At 39.4% G+C, this 16,924-nt stretch overlaps 1 long non-coding RNA gene across 4 annotated transcripts in view; it reads left to right on the top strand.

The window, feature by feature from the left end:
- Positions 1-295: 295 nt before the first annotated feature.
- The window catches only part of LOC133560555 (uncharacterized), a 23,047-nt gene continuing 6,418 nt past the window's right edge, over positions 296-16,924 (top strand). For 3 of the 4 annotated variants that reach the window (XR_009808482.1, XR_009808483.1, XR_009808481.1), the window contains exons 1-2: positions 296-595; positions 1,170-1,316. This is a non-coding gene — a long non-coding RNA (uncharacterized LOC133560555). Of the gene's footprint in view, positions 596-1,169; positions 2,549-16,924 lie in introns of those variants that run through there. The other variant, XR_009808480.1, reaches the window with a different exon arrangement.

Raw genomic sequence — 16,924 nt, 5'->3', positions numbered from 1 at the left:
AATGCTCTCACATACAATACTGAAACACTCTTATACACACTACTGAAATGCTCTTATATAAACAACTAAAATGTTTTACTCTCATGCACACACACACACACACCACTTGTGTGTGAGAGACAACACTTTTAGTAGTATGTGTGCAAGGATTTCAGTTATATGTATGAGAGCATCTTACCAGTGTGTATGAGAGGATCTTACCAGTGTATATGAGAGCATCTTACTCGTGTGTATAGGTGACATAGCATTCCGGTTCCGGTCACCAATAATGCCCGCCCCTTTTCATTTCTTTTTTTTTTTTTAATGCCAAGTTGTTTGTGAACAAAATGTCTGCCTAACTGCCGACAAGTAGCTTACGGGAGCTCTACTTCATAATTTGAGGGCTTCAGCGGAGAATATAAGAACACTTTCAATGCAACAAGGGTCGGGCTGGCGCCGTGGGTTACACATGCGTGCCTCGACACCTGAGCGGCCACTTTTTCCTCCCGACAGCCAAGCAGCCTGGAGCACTCGTTCCGTTGCGATAGTGCACCGTCCGCAGCATTATCAAGCGCAACCTTCCGGCTCATGGACATCGGGTCAAGAGGAGGAAAAGGTAATTAGACATGATTTATTTCTAAATGACTGTTGAATCCCACGGAATGTAAGGCAACATGGCATTATAGCCATTAAGCAGTTAGCCTTGAGTGCCTCCACTACAAACAAGTTAGCAACTAATGTTTCTGCGGCTCCTAAGAGTCTCCCATCTATTGCAAACTTGCCGTTTGTCTCGGAGAAAACGGAAAAAGTACACTGTCAAATCAGCTAATAATGTTTGCAGAGTTGTTGCTATGGTAACATGTCGAAATGTTAGTCACTACGTGGTACGTCAGTAGCTGATCGAATAGTAATAATAATAGATTACATTTATTTAGCGCATTTATTTGGACTAGATAAGGGGTGCTAAACTACGGCCCGCAGGCCACATACTGCCCGCCAATGTCCAACACCCGGCCCGCTGGAATTATTATTTTTTGTATTATTATTTTAAATGTGTCTTTTCTAATTCATTTTTTTAAGTGTCCCCTAGTCGCTCAAGCAAAACATATTGTCTAAAAATGCATTTTCCCGTATGACTTATATTTTCTTAGCTGTTTTCATGTGATCTGATTGTTACATTCTTATTTCAGAGACAGCTGCATGACCATTTCAACAAGGACGGAATACACAACCTCTGGATTCATGGAAGTTGGCTTCCAAACAACTTCTTTGCATCTCAACGCAAGGGGGGCAGACACAACTTCAGCTGTGGCATTCAGGTGTCATGCTGCCGCTAGGTGAGGTCATACGCAAATACGGAGTTAGCTTTCACTGTTATGCTGATGACACCCAACTCTACATGCCCCCAAAGCTGACCAACACGCCGGATTGTAGTCAGCTGGAGGCATGTCTTAATGAAATTAAACAATGGATGTCCGCTAACTTTTTGCAACTCAACGCCCAAAAAACAGAAATGCTGATTATCGGTCCTGCTGGACACCGACCTCTATTTAATAATACAACTTTCACATTTGACAACCAAACAATTAAACAAGGCGACTCGGTAAAGAATCTGGGTATTATCTTCGACCCAGCTCTCTCGTTTGAGTCACACATTAAGAATGTTACTAAAACGGCCTTCTTTCATCTCCATAATATCGCTAAAATTCGCTCCATTTTGTCCACTAGTGACGCCGAGATCATTATCCATGCGTTCGTTACGTCTTGTCTCGATTACTGTAACGTATTATTTTCGGGTCTTCCCATGTCTAGCATTAAACGATTACAGTTGGTACAAAATGCGGCTGCGAGACTTTTGACAAGAACAAGAAAGTTTGATCATATTACGCCTATACTGGCTCACCTGCACTGGCTTCCTGTGCACTTAAGATGTGACTTTAAGGTTTTACTACTTACGTATAAAATACTACACAGTCTAGCTGCAGCCTATTTTGCCAATTGTATTGTACTATATGTCCCCGCAAGAAATCTGCGTTCAAAGGACGCCAGCTTATTAGTGATTCCCAGAGCCCAATAAAAGTCTGCGGGCTATAGAGCGTTTTCCGTTCGGGCTCCAGTACTCTGGAATGGCCTCCTGGTAACAGTTTGAGATGCTACCTCAATAGAAGCATTTAGGTCTCACCTTAAAACTCATTTGTATACTCTAGCCTCTAAATAGACCCCCTTTTTAGACCAGTTGATCTGCCGTTTCTTTTCTTTTTCTCCTCTGTCCCACTCTCCCTTGTGGAGGGCGTCCGGTCCAGTGGCCATGGATGAAGTACTGGTTGTCCAGAGTCGGGACCCAGAATGGACCGCTCATCCAGAGTTGGGACCCAGGTTCGACCGCTCGCCTGTGTATCGGCTGGGGACATTCTCCGCTTGGGATGGTTTCCTGTTGGCTCCTCTATGGACGGGACTCTCGCTACTGTGTTGGATCCACTTTGGACTGGACTCTCACGGTTGTCGAGCGGGTCATGTTAGACCCGCTCGACATCCATTGCTTTCGATCCCCTGGGGGTGGTTGCCCACATATCCAGCCCTCTCCAAGGTTTCTCATAGTCCTCATTGTCACTGTCACCGACGTCCCATTGGGGTGAGTTTTCCTTGCCCTTATGTGGGCTCTACTGAGGATGTCGTTATGGTTTGTGTTGTGGTTTGTGCAGCCCTTTGAGACACTTGTGATTTAGGGCTATATAAATAAACATTGATTTATTGATTGATTGATTAATAATGCAGGAATCCATCCAGCTATAAACAGCATTTTGATGCTGACAACTACTTTGGCATTGATAGAGAAGGTCCACTACCTGAACTCCAGACAAATAATAACATTGTAGTTCCAGACATAGATGTAAACATTAGTGAGACGACAATAAACATTTTTCAACAAGTGAACCCACGTGAAAATGATGGCAATTGTGGAATAGACATTGTAAATTCAATTTTGCGCATTATTCAGTGAACAACATGGGAATTGTATGGTTTGTTAAAATGTTTTCTTCACTTGTGCAGTGTATTCTGCGAATTAAGGTTTTGTTTAAACATTTTGTAAAAAATAAATAAAAAAGAACCTGTTACACTGACCTGTATGAAGTTGCCCACTTTATTATTGCAAATATCAAAATAACACTGCAATATGTTTGTGCTGTAAACACTTATTTCTACCATTGAGGTTTTTAAGTTATTTTAAAATACATGCTCTGACTAGTGTTGTCAACCCCCCCGCACCCCCCCACCACCACAACACACACTTTGTCAAAATGTCCCCAAACTTGTCCCAAATGTTTGTGATACACAATTATTTGTCTTATGAGTATTATGTTAGGGGCTAGGTGTAAATATTAACACATTAACTTAAACTATAAATTTAGACAAACAATATCTATTGTCTGACTACAAGCAACATTGAAAAGTATATGAATAATAAGTTATAAGGAACATTTTTCGAGGAAAAAAAAAGATGATTCATATATTTATGTAAGATTTATTGAATATTCCAATTAATATATTTATGTGCAGGGAAGTTCCATGAATCCAGAGGTTGTGTGTTCCGTCATTGTTGAAATGGTGCTGCAGCTGCGTGGTGACTCTGAAATAAGAATGTAACAATCAGATCACATGAAAACAGCTAAGACAATATAAGTCATACGGGAAAATGTATGACTTATATTGGAACATCAAAAAATGGATTAGAAAAGACAGATTTAAGAAAATAATACAAAAAAAAAAAATATTCCAGCAGCGGGCCGGATGATGGACATTTGGGGACCCCTTATCTAGTCCAAATAAAAGCGCTAAATACATTTAATCTATTATTATTATTACTCTTCGATCAGCTACTGACGTACCACGACGTGACTCACATTTCGACATGTTACCATAGCAACAACTCTGCAAACATTATTAGCTGATTTGACAGTATATTTTTTCCGTTTCCTCCGAGACAAACGTCAAGTTTGCAATAGATGGGAGACTCTTAGGAGCCACAGAAACACTAGTTGCTAACTTGTTTGTAGTGGAGGCAAACAAGGCTAACTGCTTAATGGCTACAATACTATGTTGCCTTACATTCCGTTGGATTCAACAGTCATTTTCAAATAAATAATGTCTAATTACCTTTTCCTCCTCTTGACCCGATGTCCATGAGCTGGAAGGTTGTGCTTAATAATGCTGCGGACGGTGCACTATCGCAACGGAACGAGTGCTCCAGGCTGCTTGGCTGTCGGGAGGAAAAAGTGGCCGCTCAGGTGTCGAGGCACGCGTGTGTAACCCACGGCGGCAGCCCGACCCTTGTTGCATTGAAAGTGTTCTTATATTCTCCGCTGAAGCCCTCAAATTATGAAGTAGAGCTCCTGCCTCCGTTAGGCTGCTTGTCGGCAGTTAGGCAAACATTTTGTTCGCAAACAACTTGGCTTTAAAAAATAAAAAATAATAAAAAGGGGCGGGCATTATTGGTGACCGGAACCGGAATGCAATGTCGCTTATACAAACTAGTAAGATGCTCTCATGTACACTGGTAAGATGCTCTCATACATATAACTGAAATCCTTGCACACATACTACTAAAATTGTTGTCTCTCACACGCAAGTGGTGTGTGTGTGTACGTGAGAGTAAAACATTTTAGTTGTTTATGTGGGAGCATTTTAGTTGTTTATGTGAGAGCATTTCAGTAGTGTATGTAAGAGCATTTCAGTTGTGTGTATAAGAATGTTTCAGTAGTGTATGTGAGAGCATTTCAGTAGTGTATGTAAGAGCATTTCAGTAGTGTATGTAAGAGCATTTCAGTAGTTTATGTGAGAGCATTTCAGTAGTGTATGTAAGAGCATTTCAGTAGTGTATGTGAGAGCATTTCAGTTGTGTGTATAAGAGTGTTTCAGTAGTGTGTGTGAGAGAAAAAATTGCAGTTGTTTATATGAGAGCATTTCAGTAGTGTGTATAAGAGTGTTTTAGTCGTGTGTATAAGAGTGTTTCAGTAGTGTGTGTGAGAGAAAAAATTGCAGTTGTTTATGTGAGAGCATTTCAGTAGTGTGTATAAAAGTGTTTCAGTCGTGTGTATAAGAGTGTTTTAGTAGTGTGTGTGAGAGAAAAACATTTCAGTTGTTTATGTGAGAGCATTTCAGTAGTGTATGTAAGAGGTAATTCTGAATAATGTCCCTAACGGCCCCTCATACAAGCTTGAGGCATTGTATTCAAATAAACTTGAGGCTGTAATTGCTGCCAAAGGTGTATCAACAAAGTATTGTGCAAAGGTTGTGAATACTTATGTACATGGGTGTTATTTTTATTTTTATTTATGTTTTTAATACATTCGAAATAAAAAAACTTTTTACATTTTCATTATGGGGTATTTTCTGGGATAAGGCTGCAACATAACAAAAGGTGGAACAAAATAAAGGGCAGTGAATACTTTGCAGATGCACAGTAGATTGTCCAATGGAATACTTCTGTAAGTAAGTATGCTGTGTACAGTTGATCCCTTCTGTTAGCGAGGGTAACAGTCCAAGAGCCCTGGTGAATGACAAGAAAACCGTGAATAATGGAGGCACCATAAAAAGACTGAAATGCAATTTTTATGGCCTGTCCCAGTTATTGACATTCAGTTTTGCATCCAAAAAAACGACATGCATACAGTAATTGTACCTCGCCACATACCGCCTGATGTAGTGCGACTTCACCACATTGCAGATTTTCAAAAAGCAATTTATTTATCTTCTAAAAGCATATTTCCCCATTTTGGGGGCCTAAATTTAAAAAAATGTAATGGCCAAATAAACTAAACATATCAAGACTACAGTAGTATTGTCCACAAGAGGAGACCAGCACTTTTAGTTTATTGGCCACTGATTGGCTCAGCCTCAGACAGCATTACAGTACTGTATTCAAAGTGTGTAAAAGTGGCTTAAGGATGTTATTTAACGTCTAAAGCAGGGGTCTCAAACATGCGGGCCAATTGCGGCCCGCAAGATGTTATTTTGCGGCCCGCACTTTGATACGACAATTTAATGTATGTGCGGCCCGCGAGTTTAATTTGAACGGAACTTGACAGCATCATACTTCCCAACATTCCCAATTTTCATGGGAGTTCCCTTAATATCAGGATATCCACTCTATGGAAATCCCTGCCGATTTTTACCAAATCAACAATACTCAGGGGTTGCCGCAATGGCACTGTTCTTAACACACTCTGAATCCTGTACAGACAGCGTGCAAGCCTATTTGCTTGTTACATTTAGCTGAGCAGTATACATGTGTGATATTTGGTCAACAGCCACACAGGTCACACGGAGTGTGGCCGTAACCAAACTTCAACACTGTTACAAATATGTGCCAGACTGTGAACCCACACCAAACAAGAATGACAAACACATTTCAGGAGAACATCCACACCGTAATACAACATAAACTCAACAGATCAAATACCCGGAATCCCATGCAGCCCTGACTCTTTCGGGCTACAATACACACACCCACGCAACCACCCTCCCTACTTGCGTCGGTTGAGGTTGTGTATATTGTAGCCCGGGAGAGTTAGGACTGCAAGGTGTTCTGGGTATTTTTTCTCTTGTGTTTAAGTTGTGTTGGGGTGCGGATGTTATCCCAAAATGTATTTTTCATTCTTGTGTGGTGTGGGTTCAAAGTGTGGCGCATATTTGTAACAGTGTTAAACTCGTTTATACGGCCACCCTCAATGTGACCTGTATGGCTGTTGACTAAGTACGTCTTGCAGCCACCGACATTGTTCTGCACAAGTCTCGCACGACATCATTAAGAGCTGTCACTTTAGTTGTGTTATGTGCACAATGGCGAGTTGTACAGCAGTAGTTCTCTTAACGATGGTACGCTACGTGAAAGTCTACAAAGGGCTAAGTGAGATTTATCAAAAACATTTTAAAAAATATCAGTCAGTTATAAATACTTAATGAATATATTTGTTGGATAACACTTCAACAGAATATAAATGCAACTTCATAAACTGTGAAAAGAAATGCAACAATGCAATATTCAGTGTTGACAACTAGATTTTTTGTGGACATGTTCCATAGATATTGATGTTAAAGATTTCTTGTTTTGTGAAGAAATGTTAAGAATGAAGTTGATGAATCCAGATGGATCTCTTTTACAATCCCCAAAGAGGGCACTTTAAGTTGATGATTACTTCTATGTGTAGGAATCTTTATTTATAATTGAATTATTTGTTTATTTTTCAACAAGTTTTTTAGTTATTTTTAAATCTTTTTTTCCAAATAGTTCAAGAAAGACCACTACAAATGAGCAATATTTTTGCACTGTTATACAATTTAATAAATCAGAAACTGATGACATAGTGCTGATTTTACTTCTTTATCTCTTTTTTTCAACCAAAAATGCTTTGCTCTGATTAGGGGATACTTGAATTAAAAAAATGTTCACAGGGGGTACATCACTTAAAAAAGGTTGAGAACCACTGTTGTAGAGGACGTTAAAAGCAGTGCAGTCACGGCAGCCCTTAATAATGCGGGCCTGCTGAAAATTGGGACAAATTCAGGGAAAATGGTTGCACCGGTAAATTGTCGGGAGGTGCACTGAAATTCAGGAGTCTCCCGGAAAAATCGTGAGGGTTGGCTTTCCTGCCCTAGCAATGCTAGGACGGGAAAGCCATTCATAGAAGGTGAATTCATTGAAAAGTGCATGTTAGATTTTTTTAAGAAATCTTTTCTTGCTGCCCAGCCTCACCCAGTTTCTGCATCCAGTGGCTCCCAGGTAAATTGACTTTGAGACCCCTGGTCTAAAGAGTTCTTATAATGTTGAAAAATGTACTTATAAGGTTGTAAACAGTTTTTGTTTTATACAACTATTTTATTTACAGTTGATTCCTACTTACAGAAAAGTGTTTATCGCCGTCATGTCTGGAACTTAACAGCGATAAACAAGGGACAACTGTATACTGTGCAGTACTTAAAAAATATTCGGTTACACATCACTCTTTTCTGCCTGCAGCTCGGGCCATAAAACCACTTTCTATTTAAATTACAATGAAAAAATATTTACAATTTAAAGTAAAAAAAAAAAATGTGTGAACATGAATGTGGAAGAGAGTACAGTTGGAGATCACCTGTATACTTTGTTCATGAGAGCGCACAGATTTTGAAAGTGCTGTTGCACACTTACCAGAAATTACAATTGCAATATATACCACCTTCTGTTTATGGCTTTCCACCACCAAAGGTTATTCTTCGGCCGCCATTATTTGAAGTAAGTCCCTGCCCTTCCTCACGTTACATTTGAGGGTGCAGCGTCACTACACAATCGGTACTGGAGGACGCACGTGCAAAAACCACGTCACTTGTTGTCGACTTGCTTGTTATGTTCATGCATGCTGTTACTGTTAACAGGCTGTTATTTTTCTTATAATCTTTATTTCATTAACAATGTAATGTGATAAGCATTAAATACAAAACAAACATTATGTACTATTATATCAAGAATACTGTCAACTGACTGACACAACCTGGCACAACCAGAAGCCCATCAACTAAATTAGATAAAATAATCTCTTTTACCACGTTATTTAAGTGGAATACATCAATTCACAATACTGCCAATTACAAAGTATACTTTTTTTGTTAGCCTGCAAATATACAGTACAGGCCAAAAGTTTGGACACACCTTTTCATTCAATGGGTTTTCTATATTTTTGTGACAATTTACATTGTAGATTGTCACTGTAGGCATCAAAACTATAACACCTGTGAAGTGAAAACGCTTTCAGGTGATTACCTCTTGAAGCTCATCGAGAGAATGCAAAGAGTGTGCAAAACCGTAATCAGAGCAAAGGATGGCTATTTTGAAGAAACTAGAATATAAAACATGTTTGCAGTTATTTAACCTTTTTTGTTAAGTACATACCCCCCGCCCCCTTCCCTATTTTTGCCTTTTTAGTATCCGACTTTTGGTAGAAAAAGTTTAGACACTCCTAATTTGAAATATGAGAAGCACTCAAAATAAAAATAAAATAAAGTATGCTTAAAATATAAACACAGTTTGGTTAGTTAATTGAAAATAATATGATACAAGCTAATGGAATAATTTGAAAAATTACAACAACTACAATAAACACTGTTAAATGTTTGACTGAACATTAATATTTTTGTACAGGCGGAATTTTTGACACACGGGATTATGCAGTTACACAATCGTGTGACCATTATTATTCCTATTTTATTCTTAAAAACCCTGTTTCCATATGAGTTGGGAAATTGTATTGGATGTAAATATAAACGTAAAACAATGATTTTCAAATCATTTTCAACCCATATTCAGTTGAATATGCTACAAAGACAACATATTTGATGTTCAAAATGATAAACAATTTTTTTTTGCAAATCATTAACTTTATAATTTGATGCCAGCAACACATGACAAATAAGTTGGGAAAGGTGGCAATAAATACTGATAAAGTTGAAGAATTCTCATCAAACACTTATATGGAACATCCCACAGGTGTGCAGGCTAATTGGGAACAGGTGGGTGCCATGATTGGGTTTAAAAACAGCTTCCATGAAATGCTAAGTCATTCACAAACAAGGATGGGGCAAGGGTCACCATTTTGTAAGCAACTTGTCGAACGGTTTTAGAACAACATTTCTCAATGAGCTATTGTAAGGAATTTAAGGATTTTACCATCTATGGTCCGTAAAATCATCAAAAAGTTCTGAGAATCTGGAGAAATCACTGCACGGAAGCGATGATATTACGGACTTTTGATCCCTCAGGCGGTACTGCATCAAAAACCGATATCAGTGTGTACAGGATATCACCACATGGACTCAGGAACACTTCATAAATTAACTGTCAGTAACTACAGTTGGTCGCTACATCTGTAAGTGCAAGTTAAAACTCTACTTTGCAAAGCCAAACCAATTTATCAACAATACCCTGAAACACAACCGGCTTGGCTGGGCCCGAGCTCATCTAAGATGGACTGATGCAAATTGGAAAAGTGTTCTGTGGTCTGACGAGTCCACATTTCAAATTATATTTGGAAACAGAGGATGTGGTGTCCTCCAGAACAAAGAGGAAAATAACCATCCGGATTGTTATAGGCGCAAAGTTCAAAAGCCAGCATCAGTAATGGTATGGGGGTGTATTAGTGCCCAAGGCATGGGTAACTTACACATCTGTGAAGGCACTATTAACGCTGAAAGGTGCATACAGGTTTTGGAGCAACATATGTTGTCATCCAAGCAACGTTACCATGGACGTATCATGGACGCCCCTGCTTATTTCAGCAAGACAAGTGTTACAAACAGCGTGGCATTGTAAAAAAAAGAGTGCTGGTACTTCCCTGGCCCATCTGCAGTCAAGACCTGTCTCCCATCGAAAATGTGTTGCGCATTATGAAGCGTAAAATACGAAGCTCTACATAATCAATCAATCAATCAATCAATGTTTACTTATATAGCCCTAAATCACTAGTGTCTCAAAGGGCTGCACAAACCACAACACAAACCACTACGACATCCTCGGTAGGCCCACATAAGGGCAAGGAAAACTCACACCCAGTGGGACGTCGGTGATAATGATGACTATGAGAACCTTGGAGAGGAGGAAAGCAATGGATGTCGAGCGGGTCTAACATGATACTGTGAAAGTTCAATCCATAATGGATCCACACAGTCGCGAGAGTCCAGTCCAAAGCGGATCCAACACAGCAGCGAGAGTCCCGTTCACAGCGGAGCCAGCAGGAAAACATCCCAAGCGGAGGCGGATCAGCAGCGCAGAGATGTCCCCAGACGATACACAGGCAAGCAGTACATGGCCACCGGATCGGACCAGACGCCCTCCACAAGGGAGAGTGGGACATAGGAGAAAAAAGAAAAGAAACGGCAGATCAACTGGTCTAAAAAGGGAGTCTATTTAAAGGCTAGAGTATACAAATGAGTTTTAAGGTGAGACTTAAATGCTTCTACTGAGGTGGCATCTCAAACTGTTACCGGGAGGGCATTCCAGAGTACTGGAGCCCGAAATGAAAACGCTCTATAGCCCGCAGACTTTTTCTGGCTTTGGGAATCACTAATAAGCCGGAGTCCTTTGAACGCAGATTTCTTGCCGGGACATATGGTACAATACAATCGGCAAGATAGGCTGTAGCTAGACCGTGTAGTATTTTATACGTAATTAGTAAAACCTTAAAGTCACATCTTAAGTGCACAGGAAGCCAGTGCAGGTGAGCCAGTACAGGCGTAATGCGATCAAACTTTCTTGTTCTTGTCAAAAGTCTAACAGCCGCATTTTGTACCTACTGTAATCTTTTAATGCTAGACATGGGGAGACCCGAAAATAATACGTTACAGTAATCGAGGCGAGACGTAACAAACGCATGGATAATGATCTCAGCGTCTTTAGTGGACAGAATGGAGCGAATTTTAGCGATATTACGGAGATGAAAAAAGGCCGTTTTAGTAACGCTTTTAATGTGTGACTCAAAGGAGAGAGTTGGGTCGAAGATAATACCCAGATTCTTTACCGAGTCGCCTTGTTTAATTGTTTGGTTGTCAAATGTGAAAGTTGTATTATTAAATAGAGGTCGGTGTCTAGCAGGACCGATAATCAGCATTTCCGTTTTTTTGGCGTTGAGTTGCAAAAAGCTGGCGGACATCCATTGTTTAATTTCATTAAGACACGCCTCCAGCTGACTACAGTCCGGCGTGTTGGTCAGCTTTAGGGGCATGTAGAGTTGGGTGTCATCAGCATAACAGTGAAAGCTAACACCGTATTTGCGTATGATGTCACCTAGCGGCAGCATGTAGATGCTGAAGAGTGCAGGGCCAAGGACCGAACCCTGAGGAACTCCACATGTTACCTTAACGTAGTCCGATGTCACATTGTTATGGGAGACGCACTGCATCCTGTCAGTAAGATAAGAGTTAAACCAAGACAGGGCTAAGTCTGACATACCAATTCGTGTTTTGATACGTTCTAATAAAATATTATGATCGACGGTATCGAAAGCAGCGCTAAGATGGAGGAGCAGCAACATAGATGACGCATCAGAATCCATCGTAAGCAATAGATCATTAGTCATTTTTGCGAGGGCTGTCTCTGTAGAGTGATTTGCTCTAAAACCGGATTGAAAGGTTTCACATAGATTGTTAGACGCTAAGTGTTCATTTAACTGCTCCGCAACAATTTTTTCGAGGATTTTTTAAATAAATGAAAGGTGAGACAACGGTCGGTAGTTTACCATGAGGTCAGGATCGAGGTTAAGTCTTTTGAGAAGAGGATGAATAACCGCTTTTTTGAATGCTAGGGGAACAGTGCCCGAGGAAAGTGATAAGTTTATAATATTTAGCACTGATGGACCTAATAATACAAAGAGCTCCTTGATCAGTTTCCCAGGAAGAGGGTCAAGTAAACATGTTGTTTGTTTTATTCCATTTACACGTTATAACAATTCCTCTAATGTTATTTCCTCAAAACGAGAGAAACTATTTTGGAGGGCAGTATCCGCCGTATATACAATCGTATCTGTGTTAATAGAACCCAGTTGTAGCTGGGACGCATTGTCTTTAATCTCCTTTCTAATGACTTCAATTTTCTTACTAAAGAATTGCATAAAGTCATCAGCTGAGTGGGTGGAGCTACTGGAAGGGGTCCCTTGTTGGGTTAGCGATGCTACCGTACTAAACAAAAATTTGGGATCGTTTTTATTACGGTGGATGAGATTTGAGTAATATTTAGCTTTAGCTAAGGTAAGCATGTGTTTATAAGTTATTAAACTATCACTCCATGCTTGATGGTGCACCTCAAGTTTAGTCGTGCGCCATTTGCTTTCCAGCATTCTACATAATTTTTGAGCTCTATTTTCTTCTGTAAACTACGGGGTACGCTTTTTTGGAACCTTTTTTAACTTTAGCGGTGCTATGCTATCAATGGTTTCGCGCAGGGCGTCGTTAAAGTTGTTAGTGAGGTTATCAATAGAGCCCACATACTTTGGGAATGGTGCCATTAGCGAGGGCAGTAGGTCAGCAAGAGTTGTCGTTGTGGCCGTATTAATGTTGCGGCTGCTATAGCAGTTATTATTATTATTAGTTTGACGAACATGCGTCTGAACATCGAATTTTATAAGGTAATGATCGGACAATACTTTAGTATACGGGAGTATCGTAACTTTGGAAACGGTGATACCCCTGACAAGCACTAGGTCTATCGTATTACCGTTGCGATGTGTGGGTTCATTTCTTATATGTGTGAGACCACAGCAATCAATTATAGTCTGGAGTGCTACGCACGGTGGGTCCGATGGGGTATTCATATGGATATTAAAGTCCCCCGTTATGATTATATTATCGGCGTGCGTCACTATATCAGCAACGAACTCTGAGAATTCATTGATAAAGTCCGGCAAGAATGGGAAAGAATTCCACTTTCAAAGCTTCAACAATTAGTTTCCTTCATTCCCAAACGTTTATTGTGTGTTGTTAAAAGAAATGGTGATGTAACAAAGTGGTGAACATGTCCTTTCCTAACTACTTTGGCACGTGTTGCAGCCATGAAATTCTACGTTAATTATTAATTGCAAAAAAATAATAAAGTTTATGGGTTTGAACATCAAATATCTTGTCTTTGTAGCATATTCAATTGAATATGGGTTGAAAATGATTTGCAAATCATTGTATTCCGTATATATTTACATCTAACACAATTTCCCAACTCATATGGAAACGGGGTTTGTACATGGGAAAAAAACAAGAGTGAAAATGTAAGAGAAAAGAGCAAAAGTACGTTTTTTAATGAGAAAAAGTTGAAATGTTCTAACTAGTAAATATTAATGATGTACTCAGTCACTCATACAGTAATACATAACTGAGACAATCTTATTTTACCATTTTTCTGAATGAAAAAATACCAATACGACCCCTGCATACTTTCACTTTTCAATTTGTAGCCCAGGGTGGAAAAAGTTTGGACACCCCAGAACTAAAGTACCAAAAGTATCGATATATTGATTGGAGGATCGATATTAAAGCATAAAGATCTGGTATCGGTGGTATCGATATTTCTGCATCAAATCGCACATCACTGGATGCAGAAGCTGCCTCGTAGAAATTGCAAGTGAAGGAAGCGACGTAGTCCTTGCGCATGCGTGGACCGATCGTGTAGCGACTATCAACAATGAGTGTCCATCACCGTTTTCAGTGCAACACCCAGTACAGACAGAACACTGCATATCGCTGTACGCACTTAGGCGCTGAAAAAAACTAAGTATATTTAAGTAAGTACACAGTAAGTGTACAATTTCAAACACAATTTTGGATTCTTACCACCCTCATTAAGTTCCATCTCGCCTCCATATTGCTGTCTCAAATCAATCCAGAGTGTGTAAATTTGGAGGGCATAGCCTCATATCACAAAATGTCGCTGCGTACTTACCAGGAATGGACGATGTCAATACTTACCCGCTTTTTCTTCTTCATTTTCTTTCCCTTTTCATGGTGAATCGCAACCACGCGACAAAGCTTTCGGATCACCCAATGAATTGTCTGCCATCTTTTTCCACCACTTTTCGCTTGTGTCAAATTTCATTTTGTATTAAAATAATCCCTTGTTTATCGCTGTTAATTGGTTACGGACATAATTAATGAATTTCTGCAAAGTAGAAAATAATAATTATATTTGATTATTTTCATAGCTCGAGTATAAAAACTTATTTACCACGTTCTAAATACAATTTTCAACATTATGAGTCCCCTAACATAAAATAACACCCTTTAGTCACCTTTACACTCTTTTAATCCAATATGACAGTACTGCTTGAGGCTGAGCCAATCAGTGGCTGCAATACTAAACAGTGTGATCTGGTTGGTTTGATCTCATCTAGTGGCCAATATCATCGTAGAATGGGTATTTTTTGTGAATTTAGTAGCCATGTTTTATGCTTGGAACTGCTTAATTTGAGGCAAATGTTGTAGAAAACGCTTTCAAAAAAAATGTGGTGAAGACGCAATATTTGAAGCGCAAATGTGGCGAGGACCAACTGCCCTTTTCTTTGCATACATATACCTCTCGCTTCAGATTCTGCTTTTGATTTGATAGTCTGTCTCATAGAATAGGATTTTGAGTGCACTGGTCCCGCCGAATGCAGTGCACTGTAAGTACCTGGATGTTGCACTCAAAAAGATCACATTGGTAAGTATGCAGTAATGGAGCAGATCATTTAGCAGCCCTGTAGCGGAAGGGGAGGGACTAAATCGGGTGGTTGCAATTCACCATTTAAGAAGAGAAGGTGGAAGTGGGTAAATATTGCGATCATTATGTTTCAGTAAATGTGCAACGTCAGTAATGAATTTGGAACACCAGATGTGCTCTCAGGAACTAAGTACACAGTGTACACAGTATACTTATTGAAGTGTACTAACTACAGTACCGTATTTTTTGGACTATAAGTCGCAGTTTTTTTCATAATTTGGCCAGGGGTCCAACTTATACTCAGGAGTGACTTATGTGTGAAATTATTAGCACATTACCGTGAAATATCAAATAATATTATTTAGCTCATTCACGTAAGAGACTAGATCGGGGGTCGGCAACCCGGGGCTCTGGAGCCGCATGCGACTCTTTAGCGCCACCTTAGTGGCTCTCTGGAGCTTTTTCAAAAATATATGAAAATGGAAAAAGATGAGGGGAAAAAACAGATTTTTTGTTTAAAAATGGTTTCTGGAGGAGGACAAACACAAACCACCCTAATTGCTATAAAGCACACTGTTTATATTAAAACATGCTTCATTGATTCGAGTATTTGGTGAGCACCGTTTTGTCCGACTAATTTTAGCGGTCTCTGAACTCACTGTAGTTTGTTTACATGTATAACTTTCTCCCACTTTCTAAGACGTGTTTTATGCCACTTCTTTTTCTGTCTCATTTTGTCCACCAAACTTTTAACTTTGTACATGAATGCACAAAGGTGAGTTTTGTTGATGTTATTGACTTATGTGGAGCGCTAATCAGACATATTTGGTCACTGCATGACTGCAAGCTAATGTACATATTGCATCATTATGCCTCATTTGTAGGTATACTTGAGCTAATTTAGTTTCCTTTAAGTCATCATAATTAAATTTATATCTCATGACACACTATCTGTATGTAATTTGGCGTTTAATTTTTTGTGGCTCCAGACGGATTTGTTTTTGTATTTTTGGTCCAATATGGCTCTTTCAACATTTTAGGTTGCCGACCCCTGGACTAGATGTATAAGATTTCATGGGATTTAGCGATTAGGAGTGACAGATTGTTTGGTAAACGTATAGCATGTTCTATATGTCATAGTTATTTGAATGACTCTTACAATAATATGTTACGTTAACATACCAGGCACCTTCTCAGTTGGTTATTCATGCGTCATATAACGTACACTTATTCAGCCTGTTGTTCACTATTCTTTATTTATTTTAAATTGCCTTTCAAATATCTATTCTTGGTGTTGGGTTTTATCAAATTAATATCCCTAAAAAATGCGACTTATATACGTTTTTTTCCTTCTTTATTATGCATTTTCTGGTGCGACTTATACTCCGGAGCGACTTATACTCCGAAAAATACGGTATTCCAGCTCAGCACTGGATACTCACCATTTTGACCGTTTGGAGTATACTGACAATGCACTGCATTTTGCCGTACGACTCACTGTGAACGTACATACGCACTCTAAAGGCGTTTCAGTGTAAGTAGGGTATTGAGAAATTGGTAATATGAGAAAAGTCAGATTAAACGTTACTGGAAATGAAGTATTGCCGATCCACACTGTGATTTCAGCAGAGAAAAGTGTTGCTATACAAGCCGATAGAGAGAACTGTCAGGTGGAATTTTTGACGTGTTTCTACCCACAATCCTCCTTGTGTAGTACACTTGCTGCTTTCCTCTTAA

Source organism: Nerophis ophidion, linkage group LG10, assembly GCF_033978795.1.
Source record: "Nerophis ophidion isolate RoL-2023_Sa linkage group LG10, RoL_Noph_v1.0, whole genome shotgun sequence".
Classification (NCBI taxonomy): Eukaryota; Metazoa; Chordata; class Actinopteri; order Syngnathiformes; family Syngnathidae; genus Nerophis; species Nerophis ophidion.
The sequence above is the reverse complement of the archived record's forward strand: the minus strand, read 5'-3'. Positions and strand labels throughout refer to the sequence as shown.